Raw genomic sequence first — 17,145 nt, forward strand, 5'->3', positions numbered from 1 at the left:
CGGCCAGCATGCTCTGCTTTCTCCTAAAGCCTTGGGGGCCAGACGAGGAAGCGCTGGTGGGAACCCTTGGAAGCCACAATGCACGTGTGTTATCGCATACCAGCCAGGTGATGGTCACCAGGTACTGCTGGGCTGGCCTTGGACTAACCAGCCCCCAAATGCCCTTGCTTCTTCCCTCTCCCAGACTCCCTGGCTGGGCTGTCCCAGGCTCCCTCCAGAGAGGCTCCCTCTCTCTCTCTGACCTTACAATCTCAAGCCCTTGGCCAGTCTTGCTGCCCCCGCCTGCCCATTGCCTGTGCCTGTCCCTCAAGGAGAAGCCACTACATAGGATTCACTCCCAAAAGTGGTTTTGGGTACAGCATCCCCAGTGCATGTTCTTCCCACTAGGTCAGAGCAAAGGGCCGACGTGGGGACACCACGAGGACCGTAAGAGCACCCTTCAGCCTGCTCTCGGCCTTCTCCACCTCCCTGTGCCTCGCGCGGTGCACCAACCTGCCCAGGCCTGCCTGGGGATCCACCTGGGTGCCTGCCCCCGCAGCCTGGACCAGCATCAAGCCCAGAAAGCAGCCCCCCGCCCAGGGAGAGCAGCCCCGCTGGGTCCCTGGCACGGGCTCCCAGGCTGGTTCCTCCACATCACAGCTGCAGGGGCTGACGTGAGCAGCTGCGAGCCACACGTGGAGGTGAGGTGCTGGGCCGGGGCCAGACACTCCCTCTAGCCCTGTGTCTCCTGGGATCTGGTTCCTGGGCAGCTGGCAGGCATGAAGGGCAGGGAGTCTGGCTCTGGCTGGCCCCCGTGGTGCCTAGCCATGCCCCTGCCTCTCACCAAGTTCCTGCAGGCACAGCCAGGAGAGTGCTGGGCCCAAGTGACCTCAGTGCCGCCTGGGCTGTGGGCACGGAGAACTTTGCCCTGAAGACGTGGAGAAGAGCCAGCAGCTCTCCTCCCCCTTTTTCCTGGGCAGAGTTCTTTGGGGCTCCACCTCCTTGCCCCAAGATGAGTGACTCATGGCTACAGGAGAGTGGAGGGTCAGGCAGAGGGAGCTCAAGAAGGGGGGGGCAGGTGATGCTTCCCACCCACCCACCCCCCCCAGCTTCTCTGCTCGGGAGCCAGCCTGGAAGGAAGCCAGGGGCTTAACCCCCCTTGCTGCTGGAGGAGGCCCCCTGAGGCACCCAGCGCCAAAGCTGGGGCGGGAGAAGGGAGACACGCTCTGGGTTAGGATAAGGACTGGCGGAAGGAGGGCAGGTAGAGGGCTTTTAACAGGTGCATTCTAACATGGGCAAACCAGGAGCAGTCTGTTCATCCTAATCTGCCCTGTTTCTAGAACCCTCCACCTTCCCCCCTGTCCCAGGGGCATGGTGAGGAGCTCTGGCTGCATAAGGAGCTCGGGAGGGTGGGAGCTATCAGAGCACAGGCTGTCCTAGATTTGCACAGAACTTTAGAACTGGAAGGGAAGTGGGGCCCAAGAGGTTGAGAGGCTGGTCAGAAGCCCCGGTCACTAACTTGTCAGGACCAGACAAATCCAGAGCCCCAACTCCCCATCCCGGCCCTCTCATGGCCAGCAGATCAAACTACTACACATCTGTGCTTTAAAGGGGGGAACTTTGTACATGCCAGGGGGATGCTCCAGGGCCCAATGGCCCCAAACACCACAAGGGTTCCCTGCTGGAAAAGCTTCAACCCCACACCGGCCCACCTGGGCAAGGACCCCAAGTGGCTCTGAACCAGCACCTCCAGGGTGCAGGGCCTGGAATCCAGGCTCTCGGCTCGCTAAGGGAAGCAAAAGTAGAGTCTGGCTCTCTGTGGCCTGGCTCACCCACTGGAAAGGGGCAGAACATGTGGGTGGGTGACCAGGTGAGGGAGAGCATGCCTGGGTGCATGGGGGTGGTGGGGGGGGGGGAGAGCAGGTGTATTGGAGGGAGGGGGCCTTCCTCTTGCAGAGAACTTAGGAGTTGTGCTGTGAAGGGGAAGCAGAGGGATTAGAGGACGGGCCTGGGAGAGAGGAACCTCCAGGAGAGAGGGTGGGGACGGCAGCAGGTGGCAGAGAGGTGCCACGGCTGACACTGCCACCCCTACCCCCACCCCATAGCCGGCCCATCTCCACAATCCCCTTGCTAAGGCCACCAACGACATGAGGGGACTAATTTAGGAGTATTTTTAAAACTGTGGCCCTGGTGGAGGGGTTTAGCAGTTGTCAGCCATCTGGAGTAAGGAATTACCGTCACCTCCCTGATCCTATAGCCCTAAACCCAAAGCTGGTTACAGCTCGAGGGGGAGGCGGCAGGTGGGTGGGGTGGGGGCCTGTCCCTGGGAGGTGCCCACAGGCCTGGGAAGCGCCTCCCCTTGCCCCGGGAGGGGGATGGGGGCTGGAGAGGGGGCTGGAGAGCCTGGTGTCCTCTGTGCCCACTCAGGCTCCCCCGCCCGCTCACGCACGCTCGCTCCCTGGGCCGCGCCGGCTCGCGCAGGGGCCGTCAGGTAAATTAGATCTGAAAGCTGACAATTTCTGACCATATTTCCTTGATTATTTCAAACAAATGCACAGCAGCCGCTGTAAGGAGATTAAAGTGACATAAACGTCCCGAGTGGGAGGGGGGAGGGCAGAGGATTCAGGTCACCCCCATCCGTCCCCCGCCTGACAGACGCTATATCGCTATCCAATCCAATAAAAAATCCCCCCCTTTTGCTTTAATTAATTTTACAGCTAGCTTGCTTAATTACTTTCAATCAAAATCCTCCTGCCATCGCAAAATTAGAGATGGTTGAGCTCCATTAGCCTAAATTCTTCATTTCCATACAGAAAAGAGGCTGTCTGCGTAGCCAGCCTGGGCCCCTGGCAGGACAGACGCCCGTCTGCCCGCCCGCTGCCAGCCAGCCCACTCCTGGCCTGCGCTCCGTGGCTGTCTCTGGCCTGTGCCTCCCCACCCCCACTCTGTTCCACCGCTGCTCCTGGAGGGGGGATGGAGTTGAGGTCCAGGAGGGTACACTCCCCCCCACCTTCCAACTTTTGCCCCCAACTCGGCCAGGGCCTGTGGAGCTGGGCTGGACAACCAGGGAGGGCTTGCTCCTGGCTGAAGGAATGGCAGATCCTGGGACCCTGCTTTCCTGCTAAGGGGCCCCTGCTGCTCCCCTGGGGAGCCTAGTCTCCTGGCTGCCCAAGCCCAGAGCAGCCGGTTCTGGGTCCTCGGCCTCAGGCCTCCTCAGAAAGCAGAGCTCCTGGCAGGGCAGGAGCCCTTCCAGGCTCGCACGCAGGCCCTGGTCAGTGTAGACCCCTGGAACTGACATCACCTAGCGTCCCCTGTCCGCCGTTTCCGGGCCGGGGTCCTTGCTCCCTGTCTGAGCCACTGGAGGGCCAGCTGTCTCAGTGGTGCTAAAAGGCAGTGCAGCAGCCCCCACACACTCTGGTGTTCTCCAGGGGGCCTCCGCACGGGCCCCTCCTGGTCCTCTCTCGTCCCAGGTCCCCAGCCCGCAACAGCTGCTCCTCCACCCCCAGCAGGGCGAGGGTGGGTGGCGGGTCTGGGCTCTGTCCACATCCTGTGCCTGCACCGGCGGCGCTCTCCTCCTCCCTTCCACCTGCCTCCTCCTCACGGCCCCCAGCCCCAACTCCGGAAGCTCCACTTCAGGTTTTCTGAGCTACAGCCCTGAGTGTCACCACGGGGTCCAGCCCGACCTGGGCTCCAGCTGATTAAGGATCTGCAACAGGATGTAGGGATTACGGTAAAACCTGGCTCCGGATCTACAGGGGCAGGGGGCCAAGTCCTGACTCTGGGACTCCCCTCCCCTCCCATTTATTTCTGCCTGCTTCCTCCCTCTCAGCTGCCAAGGGCCCAGGGTGGCTGAGCCTCCGGGTCCTTCCTGGGGTCTTGGCTGGACTCTGACGAGTGGATGATATAGGGTACCATTAAGGGACCCGGGGCGAATCTGGCAGAAAGGCAAGATCAGGACGGGTGGGGAAGGGGAGTTATGGCTGAAATCTGCCCTGGACCCTTTAATGGGGCAGGAAGCTAAGCTGGTCTTCCTCAGGGAACGGGTATGGAGGCTATGGAGGTGGGATGTCCCGGGTCTGACTTCTGGGCAAAGGCAGAGCCAGGTGGGGAAGGAAGAGCTCTGAAGGCTTGCTGAGGCTCTCTTAGGCAGCGGGCCTTAGGGCTGTCCCGCTGCTGTGGCTGCACGACTCCAGGGTGTCAGGCCACTGTGGTCAGGTGGGGCAGCCGAACCTGGACCTCCAGAGCCTGGCCTCTGGGACTCCAGGGGCCCACTGGTCTGTCTACAGGCTCCTCACTGGTCTTGCGCTAAGGGTCAGCCCACGTCCTCTTCTTCTGGGGTCCAGGTGAGTTTCTCAAATATATCCCAGGCACCTATAGGCGTGTATTTCCCAGGGTCAGGGACTCAGGGAGGATGGTTTCGGGTGTCAGAGGGCTCCGAGTCTGATGGGGAAGGCACAGCAGCACTGGGGCCTTCCACACACCCCTGGAGGCACAGGAGGGAGGCCAGCTGTGAGCTCCAGGAGGGCTTCCTGGAGCCCAGGCCCCGGCTGTGCCTGGAAGGCCAGCAGGTGCAGGAGGTAAAGAGGGGTAGTAAGCAGACACACAGACATGCCACCGTCCCAGCTGGGCTCCCCGGGGCTCCGACTCCGACTCCGACTGCAGGGCTGCCTGCCACACAGGTCTGCCTCTTCCCTCCTGCCCCCTCGTCAGTGAGTCATCAGCAGAGGTGCCTAGGAGGCAGGAATGATCAGAGAGGCCTGTCCTCAGTGGCACCTGCTGACTTCCTGGCTGCTCTCCCTCCCACAGGGACAGGGCTGAGCTGGGTTCCTGCTCTGCCCCCAAGCACCAGGCCTGGCACAGACGGGTGGAACTGGTAGAAGGGAGGCTGGAAGAGTGAGTTCTGGGCCAGTTACCCAGGGCTCGAAGGAGCACAGCCCTGGGGCCGGCACAGCTCCCCACCAACCTGCCAGCCAGCGCCTGTGCGACAGGGAAGCACCCACCTCCTTCGACCCAGGGCCTGGCTGCCCCACCCTGACCCCACGCAAACTTCGGAGGTCCCAGGAGAAATTTCATTCCTCCTGGAAGCCCTCCGAGATCACCACGCTCTGTAGGGTCCCTTCCTCGTCCTCTCATGATGCCCTGCTCCATGCGGTAGCACTTCTGTAATAACTTGTTTAATTACCCTTCTGTCTCCCTAGACTGTAGGACCCGTAGGATGGGACTACTGTTTTAGCAGAGCGCCTGACCCAAATAAATATTTACTGAATGGGTACAGAAAACTAAGTGCTTCTCAAGTTCATCAGGGGAAGAGCTGGGATCGGGGTGAGGGGCGGGGGGGGGGGGGGGGTGCCTGACTTTTGTACCAAGCCAGCCCTGTGGAGCTCTAGGAACCTCTCTTCCCTTGGGTGGGACTGAGGCAGGAGCTCTTGGGTCTCTGACCCTCTTGAGCCTCAGGCTCACCTCCAAATGCCCTTCGCAGGGCTCTGCCTCGAGAACAAAAGAGGCCCCAGTTGTCCCAACATTTCTCTGGGAGAGGAACAACTGTTGCTGGCCAGGCCCTTTCAGAATAAACCCAGCAACTGTTTGTATTGTGGTGCACTTCTCTCCCTCCACCTCCTGTCTCTGTCCCAAAAAGGAGAAAAGGAAATTGAAAAAAGATGGGGGGGGGGGGGAAATCCCATCCCAAGCCCTACCACCTCCCTACACCCCCTATCAAGTCTGTCTGAAAACGTTATTAACACAAAGAGGGCACAGGGACAGCCACCTGCCATTGCAAACAACTGGGACAGCCGCAGCAAAGGGTGAGGCTGTGAGATCAGGGCCCAAAAAAAGGAGAAGGGAGTGAAGGCTGAGGGGGGGAGAGATCAAAGCGAAGGGAGAGGCTGCGGAGGGCAGCGGGGGATCTGGGAGACCTGGCCCTGCTAAGGTCCTCGAGGGAGGGAGAGGTCAGAGGCCTGCAGAGATGCAGGAACCCGAGGGCCCAGCAAGGCTCCCAGGGCCAGGCTGCACCGGGCAGGCAGGAGGTGTCCGTGGGGGCAGTGGCTGCAACGGGGGGTGGGTGGGGGGGGGGGGTGGGGGTGGTGGGAAGAGGGAAGGAGAAGTTGACTGGGGAAGAGGGAGGGAGGTCTATTAAAAACCTCTCAGTGCATAACACAAAATGTCAGGGTTTATAGCTTCATTCTTGGCATTGCCGGGACTCTGAGAACCCTGCACAGAAATGTCACCGCTTGTCATGTTTAATCACCTGCTGTTTGTTAACACCTTCCCTGCAAGGAGCCTGTCTCAATCTGCCCCTGGGCCCCCAAGGGACCCAGAAACAGAAAACATCCCCGTCTCCTTCTCCGGGCTCTTGGCCCTGCCTTGGGGTCTCCAGGGAAGAGCCCCATTCGCCTCCCAGGAGCCCCCAAATGACCCTTCCTATCAGGCAGGCCAGGGAAAGGGGCTCATGGGGTCCAAGCAAGGGGCCACGCCCTCAGGCCGGGGCGGGGCCGGGGCAGGGCGCTCCCAGCTGCCTACTTATCTCCTGCACCTTCCACCTGCCTTTCTAGGGCTGTCTGTCTGTCTGCTCTAAACCACCCTCGCTCCCCTACCCTGGGGGTGAGAGAAGATGAACAGAGGCGAGCCTGCTCAGATCCCTGCAGTCTAGAGTCTACCAGTCTGTCTGCTTGAACAGCAACTGCCACATAACATGGAACATTCACAGCCACTGTCCTTGTAGTTACAACCCAGGATCACACCATCTGCGGTTCCGGCTTGGCTCACTCTCGGAGCATGCTTTCCTGAGTTGTTTAGACTAGGAATTCTCAGTCCTACTGCCCCATAATTCCTTCCTCTGGGGTGGGGGTAGGTGTGTGGTGGGAGGGTGGAAGGAGGCCACTCGAGTGGCCCCAGTCTTCCCAAGAACACCTGACGGCTCCCTACCTCCCAAAGCAGCGTGGTCAACGCCAAGAAAGGAGCTGGCTGGGTCCTCTCTAGGACTACACCTGCCGCACTCAGTACGGTCCCCAGGCTCAAACCCCACGCAGGCACAGCTGTCTGTAAAGCAGCAAGTTTATCCTGTATAGTTTCCAAGGAGGCCCCATTACTTCTCGAAGCAATGAGGGCCAGTGGCGACATACATCCCCAGGCCGAGCTGCAAGGGTCTCCCGGTGAACCAGGGGCCACGTCCCGATCTTCCCCTCCAGCAAAGTCTATGCTTACACAGAAACACGTCCGACAGTCGCACATCTGCCAACCTGTCTCCTAGGAGAATGCCCATTCATTTCGACTCTCTTCCTGAAGGGCCCTGTGTCCAGTCTGCTCATTTCCATTTCACCAAAGAGACAAGTCAGAATGTTTTCCAAGTGCCCTTCAATCCATCGCTGCAAACAGATGGGAAGACCCCTTTCTTAGGAGATGGGCAAGAATGAATGCCTCCTGGGGAGGCTTCCTCCAAAAAGCTCAAAATATAACTGTAATAATGAGCGCATTTTATTTTGCAGGGAAGGCCCCGGGATGTGTCCACGTGTTACAGATGGGATACAGGTGGGGCCCAGATATGTCTGGGGCTGTGGGTCAGGCAGCACAGTAAACATCCAGGACTGGGCTGCCACTGGAATGGTTCTCCAGAGAGTCCCTCTTCTCCGTGGGAGGCAGTCCTGCTCCTTGCGTATGGGCACACACCCGTCAGCGTCTCTGGGCCTCCTGTCTCCCCACCTGTTAAACAGGGCAACTCCCTGTGTTCCTCCCAGGGAACCGACAGGAGAAATGGGACCCTAAATGTGGCGTGCTCTGAATGTCTCAGAAGGAAGGTACTCGATAAACTCACGGGCGCTCTGATCATGCTGCCCGTTGAGCCGCATCCTCACCATGGGAGCAAGGGCTCAGTGCTGAAGGGGTGGGGCGTGGAGGGGGGTGCACAGGTTCAAGTCCTTTCCTCTGTCCAGCAGTGGTTTCCCCGCCGTGCCTGGGGAGGGGTGCGTCACGCCCAGCCGGGTTCCGCGCACCCCGCTGAAAGCAGCAGCCCACGGAGCTGGGCGTTTGAGGTGAAGCCAGCTGTCAGTCACCCATCCTGGACAGAGACTATTCTAGTTCGCGAGGTGTGTGGGCTCTCCCGGACCCCAAGGGAGGGGCCGTGTCAATCAGTCCATCCACCTGCCTCCAGAACCGAGGCGTTCACGGGACGTGGATCTCTCCAGTCCTGGGCGGACTGGGGCAGCTGGTCACCATGCTGGTGACTACACGGTGTGACCGATGGAAAGTGCTTCTGAAACTGTTTCCTTGGGCGTCAAGAGACGTGCTCTACCTCCTGGGCGGCCAGGCCACACAGGACCTTCTCATGCCTGGGGGCATCTCATGCTTGAGCCTCTCCTACCTGGGGGTCTTGAAAAGCTGGTCCCCGTCTCTGACAGGGACCTTGAGCACACATGGAACACGTCCTCTCAACTCAGCAGGCCACAGTGGAGCCCCCGAGGAGCCAGGGAGCGGGGCCTGGCCTGAGGCTTAGGGGAGCCACTGGTCTAGACCTGTTTTGCCCAAGCCACCTGGATTTATCAGATGAGCATGGCCTCCCGGCCAGGCCCCCTGGTATAACCCTTCCATTAATTTACTATTCGATGGGAAATTACTCCTCACCCAGGAATATAAGTTTTCATCTTATTTTAAGTTAGATTCTTAAAGCAATTAACAAGGCATCTGGCGATGACTTCACCGCTGTGGCCGGGCCCTGGAGCGGAGAAGGGCCGCCCTGAAGCTGCACAGACCCCTGGCTCCAGGCCCCTGCGGGGAGTTCAGGGGGAGCCGGGAGCCCCTAGACACCTGTCCTGGGTCCTGGGAGGGAAGTGGGGGGCACGCTGTAATCTCGGATATTTGCCGTTGATGGAAAAACGCCTTTCCAGCACCACCTGCCCCGTGAACCTACTGGTGACAGTTGCTGAAAAGCCCCAGCAGCTGGTGCCACGGGAGCATTTTCTATTTTTAATTGTTTGATCAGAATATTAACTCATCTAGGTCCGTTCCCAAGACACGCTTCCCAGCCAGAGGGTTTCCCCCATTTCCCAGACCTTCCTCTCTCTCTCCCTCTCTAGTCAGAAATCAACTTTGAAATTTAATAATTGGAGACACAGACCTTGGTGGGTTTGCAAAGGATCAGGGCACTGGCAGCAGGGAGGGGAGGCGGGGAGGAAGTAGGGGCTCCTCACCCAGAGGTGCCCCAAAACGGACCTCTGCTCTTCTCTCTGAGCCACTGACCCGAGGCTCCTGGGCAGCAGAGGCTGGCTCACACTTGCTTAGTACCGCCAACTCCTGCCAGAGCCCTGCTCTGCCTGGCCAAGGAGGACTCAGTCTCTCCCTCTCCCCTCTCGGTCAGCCCCACTGACCGTCGCTCGCTTGCCCATCTTGAGGGCCACGCCGAGGGGCTGTGGACACTCAGGAGGCCCCTAGGGAAGGAGGCACGTGCCCCTGGGCTCAGACGGGGTTGGCAAGAGGCTGACTTTCCTTTCAGCTTCCATCTCCGAAGGGAAGGGAGGGCAGCGTCTCTACGGAGCCCACGGGAGAACCTGGCAGAAACTCCTCTGTGAGTGCAACACCGAGGGCTCGTGGCCCAGACCCCAGCAGGAAAGCCGCACGCCCCAGCCCGAGCCAAGTGTCACTCTAGCTTGAGACAGACCACGCTGCCGGGAAGAGCCCGCCAGGCACAGACCCAAACCCTCCGGCCCCCTCGGCCCTTCCTAGGAGGTCCCCCCAACAGCCCAGGGGCTACCTGGTCTCCTTTCCCTATGCGCCCTTGGCCCCCCTGCTGTGCGCTTCCTTCTCAAGGTCACAGGGCTGTCCACGCCAGGAGTATTTACTCACCAGACCGGCCCTGTTAGCGGCACTCACCACAAATATGCTTTCTGATAAAGTTGGCAGAAAAAAAGTTCTAGAGCTCAAAACAATGTCAGAAATCATCCCCCGCCCCCACCACATGAGGGTGAGTGAGGTGAGGCCTGCGACCGGACCAGACGGCACGACCAGCCGGGAAGAGTCCTGGGGGAGGCTTTTGTCAACTCTCACGGCTCTCCTTCCTGTTTTACTTCCCAACATACAGCCTGTTGCCAGGGCACCGAGGGCTGGGGATGGTTCGAAGCTAGTGCTGGGTCTTGGCCCCCAAAGGGTGCGGCCCAGGAGCAGGGGCACTCGGAGCGGTGCTCTGCTCCCTCCGGCCAGGAGCCCACTCGGTGGCCTCTTACCTCTGCTTCTCCCCGGCCGTCTCACCTCACTGAGCCCCCTTCCCACCCACCCGCCCTCCCTCAGTGCACATGGGCTTTAATGTTTTTATTACCTGTTTGACTCGCTGCCTTATTGCTTCTCCCCTTAATGGGGCCGTAACCGTGGAAACGAGGAATAAACGGCCACCAGAAAATGAGATGATTAAACAGGTCACCCTGGCAAAACAAACTCCGCCGAGGAACCTCTGGGGGTGGGGGGAGGGGAAGCCCTCCCCCCGCCCCTCCCCGGCCAGAAGGCTTGGACCAGACCCTTGGACGAGGATGGGGAAGCTCTATCCCTAGAACTGGGGCAGATACGCCGGGGCGCCCCCTGCTGGGTGGTGTGGCACCTGGCCAGTCCCTCCCCAAGGCAGCCCACCTGGCTTGCTGCGGCCTGGGGCTCCTGGCCTAAGGGGGGTGGCAGGGAGGCAGGCCCTGGTCTACAGCGAGGGGACGATCTGAGCCAGGGAGAAGATGTACTTCTGGTTGACGGTGACTTGGTGGAGCCCCCACATACTGCATCTCCTCAGCATGTTCCCTCCCAGGGGTCCCGAGTTCATGGAGAAAGCCCTAGAAGAAACGGCCAATGCAGGCCAAAGCTCAAGTCCAGAAGGTTTCCTTTGGGAACCCCTGGTCTTTGGAGACAAAAAATGTGTCCATCCCCCTCCTCCACCCTGCTCCTGCAGGCAGTGCCCTGGCCTTAGGCCAGAAGGCGACAGGGAGGGTCCTCTTGGCTTTCAGAAGAGTCTCAGTGGCCCAGAGCCTACGGCACCAGCACTGGCAGAGACTGTGAGGCCAGAAGCCAGGGGGAACCCAGAGGCAGTCTGTGGGAAGCTCTAAGAACCACAGCCGGCTCAGGAGGAGCCCAAACGCCATGACGGGGGGCAGAAGTCCCAGGTCTCTTTCTGGCACTGGGTCTACCTCGTTGCAGGGGTCCCGGGACTGGGAACAGGACTCAGAGAGGACAGACATGCTGCCATGATGTCTGCTTGGGGGCAGATGGAGACGGGCAGGGGAGGAAGCACAGGAGAGTCCCAGACCACCCACTGGCTACTGCCCTCTTATCTCCCACAGGGTAGCAGGCTGCGTGTGCCGAGATCCTCCCGGGCCCAAGCCAAGGTCAGCTAGTAGCTAACGCAGGCCCCCATCTAGCCACGCAATGCCCATCTTTATCCTGTGCCTCCTTTATGTCACCTCCTAATCCCAGCCCCACTCCTTCCTGTAAACCAGGCTGTAGAAAGCTCTCAAGGAACTAAAACGCAGGTTCCCAAGGGAATCGGCCAACGTTTCCTGCCTGCCTCCTGCTGCCCCCACTAAGCCGGGAGGCACTTGGCGAAGAGGCACATCAATCAATCAATTCCACCAGCCCTAAAAGGGGGAAGGCGCGAGACCAGCCCTGTACCAAGCGCTGGGAGACGTCAACACAGAGCTAACTCTAATGGTTGCCATTAGGAGCAGAAGTAGCAGAAGAAAGTGGGTTCCTGGCCTTGACCTCCTGGGGACCAGGGTACGGAACTCTGAGCGCCACCTGGACACACTACTGCCAATCGCGTGACCAGATCCACGGACACGCAGGCCTCCCGCCAGCCTCTTGGTTCTTATCTCTTTCCAGGACCAAGTGGGTATGAGGCCTGCAAGGAGGAGGGGGCAAGGGAGGCAGGAGGGCCCGCTTTAGGGAGCTGGGTGGCCTGGACGGAAAGGGCAGAAGGCTGTGGCTGCACAATGGAAGCAGGAGTTCTGTTGGCGGCGGTGGTGAGGAGTACAAGGCAAGACAGAGAAAGGCCGTGTGGAAGCCTAGAAGGTGTGGGGGGTGCAGGGAACACCCGTCTGCATCTGTCCCAATACCTCCCATCCTTTATCAAGTTCGAAGGCCACCCTTTCACAGAGCTCCCTGCGCTCTCCACTCTGTGCTCCTTTGCCCCGTGTGACAGATGAACACACCTGTCCCCCTCCACCAGGCAGGTCCTGGAAACCAGGGAAGGACGAGGCGGCCTTCAATTGTGCAGCAACGATAGTGGGCGCTCTCCCAAACGCTTACCGAATCTCCGACCTCATCACCCACGTGGGGTCTCTTTCCAGACAGGGAACACTACGTCCTGATGAATGTGGGGTGTGAGGATGCTATGCTACGGTCAGGCAGCCAGAGAGGTGAGTGCTGGACCACCAAGCTGCCACCTGTCACCATGAGTCCAAGTGAAGGAGGCCTTCCTCTGCACCCTGGGACCACCAGCCCTTCTTCTGCTCCCCTGCTCCTTCTTCCCCCTGCCTTATCCTGGCCCAGCTACCCTGGAACAGCTACTGCTTGCCTTGGGGACCCACAGGCTGGAATGACTACAGAGCAACTTCCACTCCCCAGCCCCCAAAGATGAAGAGGAAGAGAAGGAAAAGGAGGAGGAGAGAGACAAGGAGATGTGGCAGCAGCCAGGGTGGTCAAGGTTTAAAAACCAGCTCAGAAAGGGCAGTGGTAAAGGACACGCCTTGGGGCCCGGGGGTGGAGAAACGACCTGGTCCCTCTGAGAACGGTGGGCCGGCCAGAGGAGGCTGATGGCAGCGGGCCAGGCAGGCGCACCACTGACCCGGCGGGGTCCAGGCAGAGGAGTGGGCGCCCAGAGGCTCCCCGGGCCGCACCCAATCCCCAGCCCAGGGACTTGAGCCAGGGGCAGCAGCTTTAATGAGGGGATGCTGCTGCGTGGCTCAGCCCTCCAAAGGTGCCTCCGTTTATTTTATTTTTCCATCATAAAAACCCAAGCTGCGACTCAGCCAGATTCCCTGGCTGTGGGGGATGGGGGAACGTCAGGGCAATGGGGAGGCCGCACGGAGGTCTGACTAACTGACCCCGGTGCCCTTCTTGGGGAGAAGAGTTAATGGGTTCTCCTGGCCGGTCCCTACAGGAAAAAAGGGCCTGGGGTGAGTCCCCTCCAGGGATCCTTCCAGATTGGCCCTTGCTGCCTCTGCCTCCCGTTACAGGAGAACGGCTACGCCAGGACTTCCATCCTGAGATCTGCTCTGATGTCTGATAGCTCGGACCAGGGCTGGGTCAAGGGCCACTTCACGGTCCAGAGGCACCCGTCTCAAACGCCTGCCTCCAAAGACAAGGCCCAAATGATGTGCTTCTCACTTCGTCCATTCAACCCTGCCCCCCCAAGACCGAACCTCCCCGGTAAAATCAAGTTGGGAGTTGGAAAGCCAGAGACTTAAAGGTCATCTGATGCTCAAGTCCCTGCAAACGTCACAGCCAGCCTCTGTTTGAATGGTACCAGGAAACTCGCTACTTCCCAGACAGCCCATTCTGTCCTTGGCTCTGACGGCTCCTTCCTGCCAAGATGGCACCGGAGTACCCACCCCCTGCAGCAGACTGGCAAAACCGGTGCCCAACCTGACTGCAGGGACTGGCCCCAGCTTAGACTGGTCGAGTGGGTGTATCTGGCCAAGTAAAGGCTTGAGGAAGGAAAATCGAGGGCAACCTGCTTGGGCTTCCTCCACAGCTGAGGCCAGGGCCAGGATGCAACGGTGGTGGGTGGGTCGCACGTGTGTGTCGGGGGGGGGGGGGGGGTGAGGGCGGTTGGTACACAATACCAGGGTGCCCCGGCCTGGAGTTCCGGTAGACCTAATCCCAGGGAAAAAGAAGCAGGTCTGGCTCAGCGAGCAACCCCGATTCCTCCCACTGACCCCCGTCGACAACATGGCTGCAGCCACGGTGCCAAGTGGACAGTGCCAGCCCTCTCCGGCCCTCTGTGCAGTCCGTGGCCATCCCCTTGAACTCACTCTCTTGCCTATCTGGCCCTCCACCTGGGAGAGCCCAGCCTGGATCTTGACGGACAGCTCTAGCCCTGGACGGCCCCTCCTCTTCTTCTCATGCTCCCCCTGAGGAAAGCGGGGCAGTGACAACCAGATCCGGGGGGACCAAGGGCAAGGTCCTTCTCAAAGCTCAGCTGCTGCTTCACAGCCATTTCTCCTCTGCCTCCGGTCTTGTTGGGGCCTAGCAATCGGCCTAGTGGGGCCTAATCCTGGGGAGTTTCCCAACTGCAGGATGGATTTACCTGTGTCTGAAAGCTCCCTCCCCCGCCCCTCCCCTGCCCGGCTCCCTCCCCCAGGGAAATCACTCTAAAAGGGCCTAATGGAACTATGTCCTCCTCTCTTCCTCTCTCTCCTCCCTCCCTCCTCTCTTTCCCTTTCCTTTTTTTTTTATTAGCATTTGTGGAATTTATTCCCAAACTCTCCTAATCTTCCGTACACAACCATTTGATTTGCATAACCCAACCCCCTCTCATAAAAACTGGCTGCTAGTTTAATTAAAAAATGTAAATTTGCTGTCATCTCGGGGCCTGGTGAATTAGGACGACATCGGCATTTTTTATTGCTAAAGACGTCCAGATTGATCCAGCCCTTGGCTGAACTATGGTGGGGGAATAGGGGTCCACATGGTCCCCGAGGATCTTGAGGTCCTGTTGTCCCCTCCTGAGAAGCCTTGGCTCTCCCATCACTGAATGACTTATGGCCAGAGTGCTTCAGGACCTGGACCTGTCCCAGGCTGGAGATGATGCTAACCCATGACCCAATGCTTATAGGATCCCTGGTGCCAGCGACTCTTTGGGGCCTGTGCCTTGTACTGTGCCAGAGAAGCCCTTGGTGGAAGCTGTCCGTGGTCCGCCTTCCACTCTCCCCAAGAAGGAGCCCCTCACAGCACCAGCAATGAGCCCTGGCCAGCGACGAGGCCTCTGGCTATGGCTGTGTCCAGGAGAACATTCCAGATGTCGATGGAAGACCAGCATGGAGCCAGCCCAAAGATGGTCTCAGAGGGGATCTCAGAGTTCCCAACTGCTTCCCTTTTTTTGTGAACAGGGAAAAAAGCGCTTTTCTTCTGAAATTAAGTGAAACTTCCAAGTTCAAAGAAAAGGCGGAGGGGTATCACCAGATTGCTCCTCCAGGAAACAGTCAGAACTCCGACACCCTGACCTTCCCTCACTGAGTGGCTAGAGGGCAGGCCCGGGTCCTGCTCGAAGAGCCTCGCTCCAGCTGCAGGAGGGACCAGTCCACCTAAGTGGCTCTTCTAGCTTCTAGGACAAGTTTCCAGAGGCTGTCCCTGGAATGCGGGGAGAAGTGAGTCTCCCTAAAGCCCAGGAGAGGTGCTACAAGAGGTTCTGCCACCCACAGGCCCAGGAGGCTCTGTCTCCAGTCGGGGACACCCTCCAGAGGCACTTTGGAGCCCTGTGCCCCTAGCAGACTGGAAGGGACTGGTCGGTGTAGGGCAGGAGGATGGATGCCAGCTCCAGCTGGCACCCAGGTTAGGAGGAGGAAGACGAGGAAGGCCCGCCTTCCAGCTGAGTAATGCCTGGGTCCACTGTGCCCGCCCACAAGCAGAGGCTCCTATGCCCCAGGTAGGGGGTGGTGCCAACCGAGGCCCATCTGTAAGGTCTGCTTCTGGGCTGGGTTGGGTGGGGGCCCTCTTTCTGAAGAAAGGGGGTGGGGCCTGGGAGAAGGAGGCACTGATTAAGGTGGGGGTGGAGGCCAGGGAGGGGCAGGGTGACAGAAGTGGCCTTAGACACCTTCACCACTTTGCCCAGCAGGGGGTGTCACCCCCTTCCTGGGCACCGGAGGTCCCAAGGACCTCCACATCTGATTACCAGAGATCACACCCGGCTGGATGCAATCACAAGCTCTGAGCCACCCTCTCCCCACAAACACACACCCACTTCCCGAAGTCGGTCACCATGTCACCGGCCCTGCCCACCCCCCTGCTGCCTCCTGCCCTCTCTGCCCACTCCCCTTTGACCTCAGGAGGTCAAATGTCAGCTCATGGGTCCCAAGGGGCAATGCCATGAACTTGGGCCCCTTACAAATAACAAGCCCAACAGCCCCCTATTCTTCTATAAATCAAACACAAGGGTTCAGAGATCGGCCTCAATGAATTTTCAACCTGTTTACTACTGAGTTCTTCCAAAAACATTTAGAAAGAAGACAGTGGCTTTTGTCAGGCTGGGATCTGAGGGTCCTGGTCAAAATGTGGTTTCAACAGACCTGGCGAACTGAAAGCCTGAGGCGCTTATGGTAAACCTCACCCTGGGCTCGTGTTGGAACCCCAGATGAAAAGAGAAGCAAAATATTGAAAAACTTAGATTAAAACCGATAAAAGCTCCAAAATATCAGGATAAACTGCCCCAGGCCAGCATCATGCTATCTGGAACCCGAGCCTAAGGCGCCATACTAGGCCCTCTAAAACCCAGAATCCAAATTTAGTAGTTTGTCTGGTGTCCCCCTGGGGGAGGGGAGCGAAAAGGGGGGATGAGAGAGCGTCCTGGGCCCCTCACTTTGAACTGATAACAGCCGCCGCATCCCACGGATTCTCAGGTGAAAAATACTCATTAGCCATAATAAGCAGCTTGATCATCCGACACAGCCTTGTCCCAAATAAATTAAATTCCTTTACCTTGAGACAGTCGCCCCGAAACCAGACTAACCACCTTTCCCAACAGGACGCTGCTTTCAAAAACTAAACCACCCCCCCCCACTAAAAAAATAAAAACACACACCCCACAGCCTGACACACAGAGATCTTTGCAGTGAAAAAGAAACACACACACACACACACACACACACACACACACACACACCACGGAGCCACTCAAAAAACACGGAGAACAAAAACCCCCACAGAAAACCCCTAAATCCTCTCTCTGGGTGCCCCCCAGCTCCCTCTCCCCTCGCTTCTTTCATAATGACAAGCATCAAATTAGTCACAGTCACTAAGCAAGTAACAAATAATAACAATAATATCATCAGAAGCCTCTCAATCCAGAAACCAGGGCGAGAAGCGCAGCGGGCGCCGGACCCTCTCCAGGCCAGCCCCCACCCCCTGCTCAGCTGCTACCTCATTGGGCTAAAAATAATAACTTCCGTAAAAGAACCGAAAGAAAAGCGAAAGAGCCTCCCCTGGTTCCCA

The 17,145-nt window shown here is 58.8% G+C and overlaps 1 protein-coding gene and 1 long non-coding RNA gene across 5 annotated transcripts in view; one reads left to right on the plus strand and one right to left on the minus strand.

Annotated features, from left to right (window-relative positions):
* Window positions 1-17,145, minus strand: part of CASZ1 (castor zinc finger 1) — a 146,858-nt gene that overhangs the window by 35,264 nt on the left and 94,449 nt on the right. The gene's annotated exons all lie outside the window — the stretch shown is intronic.
* LOC147577776 (uncharacterized) lies at window positions 1,908-5,258 on the plus strand. Its single transcript, XR_015254469.1, has 2 exons — window positions 1,908-4,322; window positions 4,786-5,258. It is a non-coding gene; the product is annotated as an uncharacterized LOC147577776 (long non-coding RNA).

The sequence above is a fragment of the Puma concolor genome, chromosome C1 (genome assembly GCF_028749965.1).
Source record: "Puma concolor isolate L17-30 chromosome C1, mPumCon1.1.hap2, whole genome shotgun sequence".
Classification (NCBI taxonomy): domain Eukaryota; kingdom Metazoa; phylum Chordata; class Mammalia; order Carnivora; family Felidae; genus Puma; species Puma concolor.